This window comes from Centruroides sculpturatus, unplaced genomic scaffold (assembly GCF_000671375.1).
Source record: "Centruroides sculpturatus isolate CEXI.00-Female unplaced genomic scaffold, Cexi_2.0 scaffold206, whole genome shotgun sequence".
Taxonomy (NCBI): domain Eukaryota; kingdom Metazoa; phylum Arthropoda; class Arachnida; order Scorpiones; family Buthidae; genus Centruroides; species Centruroides sculpturatus.
Genome location: NW_019384442.1, coordinates 249,728 through 260,654, shown reverse-complemented (window position 1 = coordinate 260,654; position 10,927 = coordinate 249,728). Strand labels below are relative to the sequence as shown.

The 10,927-nt window shown below is 29.1% G+C and overlaps 1 protein-coding gene and 1 long non-coding RNA gene across 2 annotated transcripts in view; one reads left to right on the top strand and one right to left on the bottom strand.

The window, feature by feature from the left end:
• Positions 1-397: 397 nt before the first annotated feature.
• Positions 398-1,756, bottom strand: LOC111620177. Its single transcript, XR_002755869.1, has 4 exons — positions 1,537-1,756; positions 1,355-1,460; positions 1,155-1,282; positions 398-1,058 (listed from the first exon to the last, which is right to left on the bottom strand). It is a non-coding gene; the product is annotated as an uncharacterized LOC111620177 (long non-coding RNA).
• A 1,306-nt stretch (positions 1,757-3,062) lies between these two features.
• The window catches only part of LOC111620184 (transmembrane and ubiquitin-like domain-containing protein 1), a 23,643-nt gene continuing 15,778 nt past the window's right edge, over positions 3,063-10,927 (top strand). The window contains exon 1 of the mRNA XM_023362067.1: positions 3,063-3,170. The gene's annotated coding sequence lies outside the window, so the exon portion shown is untranslated. The remainder of the gene's footprint in view (positions 3,171-10,927) is intronic.

Sequence of the window (10,927 nt, the reverse complement as noted above, 5' to 3'; positions counted from 1 at the left end):
TTATAAATAAATTTAAACTTGAAAGTTTAGGAGTTATTTTATTAGGAATAGGTGCTCAAATTTTTGTAAAATAAATTTTTACAAAGTTTTTTGATTCTGATGAAACCGTGTTGTTAGTTTTATGTTGCTTCTGTGAACCGCCGGGGAGGTCGGGAACCGTCGACTCTCCCTTTTCGGCGACAGGTCGTTAAACCTGCTCACTTGTCAAGATGGCTAAATTTCGAATGCGGTCCCGAAGGGTCGGGATACTTTTTGTCAGGTCGAGTGGAGGAGGTGAGAGGTGTCGTCGACGAGGCGTAGGCGATATACGAGTAAAAGGACACCATTTAACAATGAGAACAATAATTTATTAGACTAATGAAAAAAAAAGGTTACAAAATCTAACATGGGGAAATGAATTTAGCTCACTATTAGCTCCTAACTCGCGGAGAGAGAGTTTACAATAATTTGTTCATATCTCTAGTTTACTTCCACGTAGGTGGGAAAAATTTATTCCTTTTTTTCCGGTGATCGATGCACACAGTTAAAGTTTCCCGGAGACTTAATTAATCCTTCTAGACCGTAGATGTGAGACTCCCCCCCGAGGAGGGGGAAAGAAGTCGCTTTTATAGCTTCGGACTGGGAAAATCAGTCAGGTGATCTCCTATAGTGTGAGATAGAGTTGGTCCTGCAGGTGTGGAGGTCAAAGTTGTTCCCGGGACCAAAACAAAATGACGAATTCGGACTTTAACTATAAACTTTTTATCTTGCAGAAGAGGAATGTTATTGTTCGAGGGTTGAATGTTTATATTAACGATGAAAGTTATAAGTTGCGATCGATATTTGATTCTTTTTTCTGACAATGTTATTTTAACGAGGAGGCGACAAATTTATTTTAAATACGTCGAAAATTTAGGGAGAAAATGAACAATTTTGGGCTTATTCTGAGGTCGGATCTCACACTTCTTTACAGACACACTAAGGTGACAATATTCAACACTTGGCAGATTATTCACACTTTATTCAGTTGGGACGCTATTTACAAGTCGCGTTTCGGGCATTAGCCCCTCTTCAGCCAACTAAATATTAAAAATAAAACATGAGAAAAAATATACATAAATACGCGAGTTAAACATCCCGTAGATAACATTTTTAAAAACATTTAAAAAACATACCACAAACGCACAAATCACAAGCGTACAAATGTCGTACAGGATGGACAGTTTCATATTCTATATATCAAATGGACAATAAACAGGTTCGAAGATAACAGCATGACCACAGTGCTTTCGAATACGGCGTTCTTTTAGTTTATACAAATAATTTAAATAAATAAATTGAAATTTACAACATATTTTAACAATATTTGTTTTACCTGTATTCAATATTCGCATATTTCACCAAAATTCATACAATAACTGTTGTCATCTTTCCTTCGACGAGTTTCACATAAAATCATCTCAGCGACACTATTTGGTCTGCTAATTTACAGTATAACATAGAACTTTAAAGCTATTACATTAAATTGTACAAACCAATTATTAATATTTGTTTTACCTATAGTTTATATAGATATCAAATACGCACGTTATCAGTTGTAGCATTTCGTAAAACAATACTCGTGCGCAGTTTCCACAATGACACTATTTGTTCTACTAATTTACATATATAAGTGAGCTGATTTTTGAACCAATTTCAGTATACAATAGAAAGTCGTGTATAAACAGGAATTATTATATTAATCTTAACTTATATTATTAATTTTTACAATTATTTATTTTTCCATGAACATTGAACTTTGGTGATTATCGTCTTAATTACAACCAATCGTCATTAACTTAGTTACAATATTTTTATCCAGTTTTCACTAATTTTAATGCTTAAGTTTTTATTTATACAATTGTTATTTTTATTTTTAATAATCTCGACAATCTGTTTAAATTTTCTGTTATATGTTTTCTTCTCTTTGTGTAGAATCTGTATGTTAGTTTTATCTATATTGCAGTCATTTAGTACACAATGATCATGGAATACTGAGTTTAATCGGTGGTACTTCAAATCTGACATATGTTCTTTTACTCTTATTTTTAGTTTTCGTTTTGTTTCGCCTATATAAAAACTGTTGTTTTTACAGGTACTGTACATGGTATTTTATATACTATATTTTTCGTCTCTTCTTTATTTATTTTTTGTTTTTTAATACTCTGTTTAGCCTTTAATCTTGAGAATAGATTTTCATAATTTGGAGCAAGTTTCATATTATTTTTCTTCATTTCTGTATTTATTTGCTCATACATATTTTGTATGTATGGAAAACCTACATATTTTGGTTTTGTTTTACAGTCTATTATTCTGGTTTTTTTTATCTTTCGTTTTGGTAGCATTATCTATTATTTTTTTGCCATTTATTAATTAAACTGATTGGGTATCCGTTTATATTGAATTTTTTCTTTAAATTATTTATATGTTTATTTTTAATAATTTCGTTACTGGTTCTATTTTGTATTTTTGTATACTCCATATGAAAAACATTCTTTTTTATATACATAGGTATATTAGAGTTGTATCTTATTGTGGTTTCAATTGAACACGGTTTCTTATAAGGCTCAAATTCTAGCTTATTTTCTTTCCTTGAAATTACGACATCTAGGTACCGTATACTGTTATCAACATTATTTTCTTCTTCGATTGTAAATTGTATTTTTGTGTCTATATTATTTATTATTTCTTCTATTTCCTTAATTTTAAAATTTAATTAAAATTTTAAAATTAAGGAAAGGAACAATGCATGTTATCCGCATCCAGAAATGTTTGCTCATCATTAGTTTAAATCATATCTAATTAAGTATAAAATTAACTTTTATTTCATTGTCAATTTCTTCGGTGCGAGCACATCTACGAGGAATGAGTTTATTTCAAATATTATTAATAACATTAATTTGAAATATTTTAAGATTATTAATTCTTTTTATTTTATATGAATCAACATTACCATAAAATAAAAATAATTATTTATAAATAAATAATTATGACAAATATATTTTAATAATAATATATATAAGAAACTCATTCCGCTAGGAGGCGTAAGGTGCTAGAAATTGGTAAAGGCTAAAGCAGTGATGTAAAGTTAATAAGGAAGATATATTTCAAATGAAAATTAAGTTTCTAAGATAGTAATTATATTTAATTTTGTAAGTGGACTTCACTTATTATACTTATTAATTGTTTTGTTTAGAGGTTTAACTAATTTTATATACACATTAAATCTAGAAATAATGTTTACTATTCAATTGATGATTTAGTTCAGATTTAAAGAAAAATGGAAGTAATGAAATTCAGGAAAAAAAAATTAATTAATTATTCCATTCTGGAAGATTATATTGATTTTAATCTTTCTGTCTTTAAAATAATATATAAAAATATTTAATGGATTGTCAAAATTAATTCCATATGAAATCTGTTGATAAATTGATCAGAGATCCAAATAAAATCTAATGATAAATGTTAAAATTTTGAATAAATTTCTCACTTAAATTTTCAAAATTTTAAATGGAAGTATTGAATATTTGGAAAATTTTTTTAGTTTTACAGATATTCAATGTTTTCATGTGAAATTTAAATTGTTACAAAACAGAATTTATATAAAATATGATATGAATATCAAAATAAAAGAACTGAATCATTTATTTCTTTTAATTTTTATGGATTTTATCAAGGATAAAAATAGGTTGTTTGATAAAGCATTTGTGATGGAATATATTATCACTTTCACTTTTTAAAATAAATTTATGTTCATTTTTATTATGTAATAAAGAATATGGTTTGAATTTTAAGATGATACCTGAATGTTTGTAATAAAATTATATTTTATGCTGATGGTTAATTGCCAGTTAATGTATACAGATATTGCTTAATGACTTAGTTAATTGACTACTATAAAAAGTTTAAAGTTAATTTTGAAAATTTTTAAAAATAAATAATTGAAATAAGGCAGAAATCTCTTGAAATTGGTGTTTCTGAATTAAATTTTTCATAAATATTAACAGCAAGATTTTATCTCTGCCAGAAACTGTTGGCACCCTGCTAATATAATAAGCATTCCTATGTGAATAAAAAACCAAAAAGAATTGTGGATCAAGGAATGATACGATTGACGAAATCGCCAAAAGTTTTGTTGCGTGTCTTCTAATTTGCCAGACAAAAATTCCTCTTGTTAAGGATTGATTCAGTTATTTACTAGGAATAACCATATAATCTGTTTATTAATAGATTAATTTTTTATAATGTAGGGAAGAGTCTTGTACCTATGGACATGAAAATTTTAACGACTATAAAATATGGAAATACTTCTTTAATCTCAATTGTTCAAAGGTATTTCATAACCACTTTATATGCCTTTCATATAGTAAAATGGTTTATGCAATACCTTTTCCATTTAATAAAATAATAGATAAAATAAAAAAATTGTCACTTGTCCGTAGGTACAAAAGTTGCCTGTACCTAGGGACAGCCCTAAGGACATAAAGAACAGAAACACATAGAAATGAAACAAAGCAAATATTAATAAAAATGTTTATTAATAACTTTTGGGTCACATTTTGAGTAACAGTTTTCACATGCAGTGCAATTTTCATGACACCATAACTTACAAACTTTACATTGTATCTAGTCTTCCAATAGTTTCCACTCAAAACCAGATTTGCTGCAGCCACGACCGATTCTTCTTCGGGATTGGGTCTTTTTATATTTGTTTAACTTCATGGCATTTGAAAACAATATTTATGCATAATGATCAAAGTAAATGTGAAAGACATGTACCTAAGGACAGTCCATAGGTACAAATTCTGACTTGTATTGTGTAATTCTGACTTGAAATGTTGAAAAGGTTATGAGTCATAAAAAAACGGAGCTTATCTATAAAAATCTTTCAAATATCGTAAGTACAAAGTAATATTTCATTAAAACATCAAATATTGATTACTCACCTTGCAAAAAATCAAATGAAACAGATGATTAAATCAGATTTAAAAAAATACTTTTGCAGGAAAAATATAACGAGTGTTGCACTCTCGACGAACAAATCAAAATGGCTGACTTTTTTTTAAGTTTATGTTAGTTATCAAATTCATCAAGAAATGTCGCTACAAGTAACTGTTTTACTACAACATATTAAAATAATATTGAGGTGTCCATAGGTATGTGATGTCTGTAGGTACAAAACTCTCCCCTACTGTGTAACATCAATCTTAAGCACTAAATATGTCAGAAAATATTCTCATGAAATAACAGTTGTCTTGTTTAAAAATGAGAAAGTTCTTTCAAAAATAGGAAAATAGTGTTGAAAAGTAATGTCAGATGTGATGGATAATTAGCTATGAATGCAATTGAAACATAGTTCTTAATACTTTACAATATTGAAACATCTACACTGAAGGGGGCAAGCTCTTGTGAATGTCCATGCAGATTGGGGTATTTGATTATTTAAAAAAAAATCATAAAAAAACTAATAATAATTCTGTCATGATATTTTCTTTGTACTTTTGTTAACATGAAAGAATTAACTGAAAAATAATTAAAAAGGAAATGTTTTAAAATTAGAATGAAATGTCCTTTTTTTAAAATTTTTTAAATTTTAAAAGTCTGATATTATCAGATTATACACCAACTGAGATAAAAAAGAAACTTTAAACATTTCATTTGGCACGTATTTTGGGCTGACACAAACTTTTAAGGATTGTTCAAAGCACAATTTATTCTTTTGTGAAAGTATTCAAAGCAACAGATGCAATTGAATCTCAGAGTTTACATAGTATGGTGTTCACATTGATGGAGCTTAAATAGGATGTATTGTCATTGGTTTTAATATCAGAAGTATATTTCTGGCTAAGAATTTATCATTTATTAAATGTAAAGCTTCGTCAACTAATACTTTCTACATGCAGTCATTTTACAAAACATCAATATATTAAGTAATGTACATCACTTAGCAACAGAAATGACAATTTTTCATTAAACATACTTCCTACATTGACTATAGATGATTCTAAACTGTCCAGTTTCATAGAATAACATACTAAACTGAATGAGTGAGACTTAACCTTTATATTTTATAGGAAAACTGGCTTGACAAGTGAGACTTATTCATAGACTGAAAAGTATTAAAAAACATATACAGTGGTACCTCAGTATACGTCTGCTTTAGAATACATCCAATTTGGAATATGTCCTGTTTGGACTAAACAAATTTTGCTCAGTATACGACTTAAATCAATTATATGCGCCATCTATGAACAAGTAGCACTATCGGTGTACTAAACCAGACTAGACGTTTGCAGTGCAACAGTTTATGACTTTGTTAAATTTCTTCTCATTTTAATTTGTAAGTAAAATTTTATTATTTTTATTAATCATGAATTGCAAAAAGGCAAATGAAAAGCAACAGAAAACTAATAAAATGACTAGGATCACAATGGAAGTGATAAAAGAAATTGTTGAGAAATATGAAGGTGGCATGCGTGTTCGAGATTTTAATTGTTGCATACCATATTCCGAGAACAACGATAGTGACAATCGTGAAAAATAAAGACAACATTAAATCTGCTAACATTGCGAAAGGGGTTAAATCAATTTCTAAACAGAACTCAACTTACCTGCCTAAACTCTCCATAGTGTGTAAGTAGTTCGGCTGCTTGTCCACTGTTGGTCCAGATTCGACCAATCCTGTCGCGACACAAGTCAGCAGTGATGTTTTACCGCATTTTACGAGTCTCTGTTAGCATCTTTATACGAATATGGTCGCAATTTTTTCGCTGCAATTTACGAATCCACATTATATGAACCCGCATTATAGAGGGGTCTGCTGTATATATGTATGTATGTATGTATGTATATATATATATATAACTTTCTAATCATTTTAATGTCTTGAATATTGGTGAATATTGAATATTATAAAAACTGAATACTTCATTCTGATAGTATTTCTATATATCATTCACTTGTTGTGCAATGATAGTTTTCCCAATGTACTTCAATTTTTTTTTTCTCTTACAAGTCATTTTAATGGCTATTATTTCAAAGATCTACTGTAGAGATTAAAATTGTTTTTAGATAAGTTGACTCTAAAGATGATAATATAAGTAAATGCTGGATTTGTATGCATGTGCATGTTTTTTCTTTAATTAAATGCTAAGACAGCATATCTCAAACTATTGGTTGCAAAATGATACTACCTTCCATGGAAATACTTGTAATAGTTGCTTTACTGAAATATTCTCTAAGAACTAGGAACAGTGGATGCATCTGTTAAGTACTGAAAATTTTAACAACTTGTTTTTTGTATTATTATTATCATTTAGTAGTAAAATTAAGTTTATGGAATATGTATATATGAAATTGATTTTTCTTTTCTATTTTGAATAATATCAAAATAGATATTTTATGCAAGGTTGTAGTCATAAAATAATATATAAATATGTATTCGATAATTTTTACTTTTCTGGCTGTTATATATAACAGAGAAAGTGTAGCGCTTGGTCAAAAAATGACCCTACCAAATTTTTACATTATTGGACTCAGAAACCTTGAAATTTCGAGTTAATTAAGCAAAAGATTCGAGGTTTTTTCTATATGTGTGGATGTTAGACTGTGTGGGGGGGCATGATTTTGTTCACCCTGTTTGAAGCCTAATAATTTCTGTGGTCAAAGTGGTCAGAATTGGAGTCAGATGGTTTAACACAGGAGTTAGTTATTAAGCGTCATAAAGTGGTTGAACTAAATCGTGTCCCCATACACATTCTAACATCTTAGGCGAGAACATCTTGATGGGTTTTACTGTACTATTATAAAATGACATAAAAAGCTTACTTTGAAGGTAGAGATGAGATTTATTTTATTTTTTTAAATTTTGAATGCTAATAACAAGTAAAATATTCATTAAGACATATTACACATGACCCCTTTTATGTCTTCACCCTGTCGACCTTTAATTAAGAACCAAAATTTAATAGTATTAATGCCTCTTTATATGCAAGCTACAGTGCCACATTTCGTTTTTTAAACTTTACCCATTCTAAGGTATTGTTTAATATCTCAGAACAAAAAATAAAGAAATTAAACAAATTAGACGCCAACACACACACACACAATTTTTCCCCTTTTATTGACTTTTTTGAGGGGCTCGGGAGGTCTCCAAACGTGTAGATTTGCAAAAAAAAACTTGGAGGGTCAAATTTGACACGATTCCAATACTTTTCTGTTTTATATACATTGGTGAGTAAAAAGGAGTCGGAGTCGGCGGATTTTTTGACGACTCTGGCTCAGGCTAAAACACCAAAACTCCACGACTCCGACTCCACAGCCCTGAAAAAAATAAACTTGCCATATTCTTCGAAGTAAAATAGACTCCTGAATAATTTTCAAACTGATTTATTTAGAATCTTCAGTCTTACATTTTTTAATAGTTAAATTTCAATAATAAAAACTGAAACTGAAGTAAGTTACTTGTTACAAATCAAAATTGGTCTGAACTGCTCTAAATAGAAATGTACTCAATGTTACATTTTACATGTAGAAGTTATTATCAATAATGCATAATGCATAAAGAAATATATTGGGTTGCACAAGCAAAAAGTTTTAGAAATGCAGTGCTAAGATGTAAAAATCTTGATAGAAACACAATTTTGTTCCAAGTAGGATCAAACTAGGTTGTCTGATAAAAGTGATAATGCAATGCATATTTTATATGCATTTATGATTTTTACTACATATTTTGTGGATTTGACCATTTTTAGGCCTAAATAAGTGCTTTATAAACTTGTTTGCATGATGCAGGTACTATTTTTTTCGAATGATGTATAGTTCATCTATGCAATGAATCTTTTTGTGCATATATAGTTCACATGAGAAACATCACTATATAATTCAGTTACAGATGAGTATGCAAAATTCAAATGTTTCAAATTTGAATCATCTAACTTGNAAAACACCTTTTTTTGCCGAGAAATAAATATAATTTGCAAAAACAAACGTTTTCAGCCTAGTTAATAGGCCATCTTCAGGTCGAAAAAATTATATTTTGCAAATTATATTTATTTCTCGGCAAAAAAAGGTGTTTTCTTTATTATTATTTAGTTGCTGAGCGCTTTTGGTATTAATAATGTTAAATTTAATCTTTCCAAAACTTGTATAAATATAATGTTTAATTTAATAAAAGGGAGATAATTTCTTGTGAATAAAGTAGGCAAACTTTTGTGTATGAAGTATGTGCAGAAAGTATTCCATTGTATCAAGTTCACTTCAACCAACAATATGGATAAATAGCAAAAACTAATTAAATTAAATCTATGACCATACAAATAATTTGGGTCTTTACAAAATATTCCTTTTTAATAATCCAACTAGATATAAATGCAACTGATTTTTACCTGAGTGATATTGTGAAGAATTTTAATGCTGTGTGTTTGGCATTGGATCCTCTAAAAAAAAGGTTCTCATCAATTGTATTGTATGTATTTTTTAATGTCATTTCATTGGTTTTTAAGTTGTTTAGCCATCTGTCTAGTTGGATTATTAAAAAGGAATATTTTATAAGGACCCAAATTATTTGTATGGTCATAGATTTAATTTAATCAACAAATTTATCCTTGGAACTTTGTAACTAAAGCAAAACTAATGCTTAATTGCTAAGAAAATATGCACAGAAGTTTGGATCATAAACATGTAAAACAGATAGAAAAGTTCTTTATTATAATTTATGCCACAAATCATTTAATGCTAAAAAAAGTTTCAGCATGTTGAAGTGTCCTTAAATCAGTGCAATATGAAATGTAAAAATGAGCCAAAATAGCAATTGATTACAGGTAAGTTCTAGTTGCCTGAAACTAACTGGTAGCGTTCATGATATCAGTTGAGAATGAAAAATTACTATCAACTTTGACACTAAATCTATAATTAGTTAATAACTAGGAGAGCTTACTCATTTCTCATCATTTTTGCAGGATTATAAGCAAAAATATACAACTACTTTAGATCAATGACATAACTGTAGGATGAGGGAAATTAGATTAACCTAGGCATTCTCAAACATCATGGAAATAATAAATTGTATACATGACAATAAATTCAATAATGATTGATTAGATAGCATGGAAAGTTATAAAATTTTATCAAACATATAATTTTATTTATATTTGATATGATTGCACATCATCTACATAAAACAACATTCAAATATTGATATGTTTTGTGATGATGTGATTTTCAAATTCCATGTGTCTCCATTGTTGTATGTTTATCTCCTCTTACCTAAAAACTGTGATCTAATAGCTTAGACCAGTGTTTTTCAACCAGGGTGCCGCGGCGCCACGATTGGATGTCGTAAAGTTCAGAGCCTTTAGGCATTTTCTTGGAAATTTACTTAAGTGTAGTTCAAGATTGTCAGTTCTATTTTGCTACGAGATATCTAGTAAGCAAAGAAACTATGACTAATCGCATGTTAATGTAATGTTCTACGCTACGTGTACGCATGACTTGTCACGAGTTCGCCCAAACCACATTGCTTGGCCTTCATGTTCTCAGTCCCAGTACCAGGCCAACCACCAGAGAAGAACAATGTGGACACTTGTGTCTTGTATATGCTTTAAAAAGCGTTGCATTGTACAGTAGAGCGTCGTTTATCCGAAATGTCCGTTATCCGAAAGCATTCCAGTCGGCAAATTTAAATTTTCGCTAGTGCTGTGGCGCTGCAATCTTCGGCTATTTCTCGGGCTACTCAAATATTTTACGTTTTTGATACTAAATTAACATCTGAAGTATAATTTTTTATATTTTTCAATAAATTTATTTTGTTTGTACAAAATAAAAAAATAATTTTTAACAATACAATAGTCTTCATTAGGCTTAACATCGACGAAAATTCAACGCGAAGCGACACGCAACGGAGAAAAAT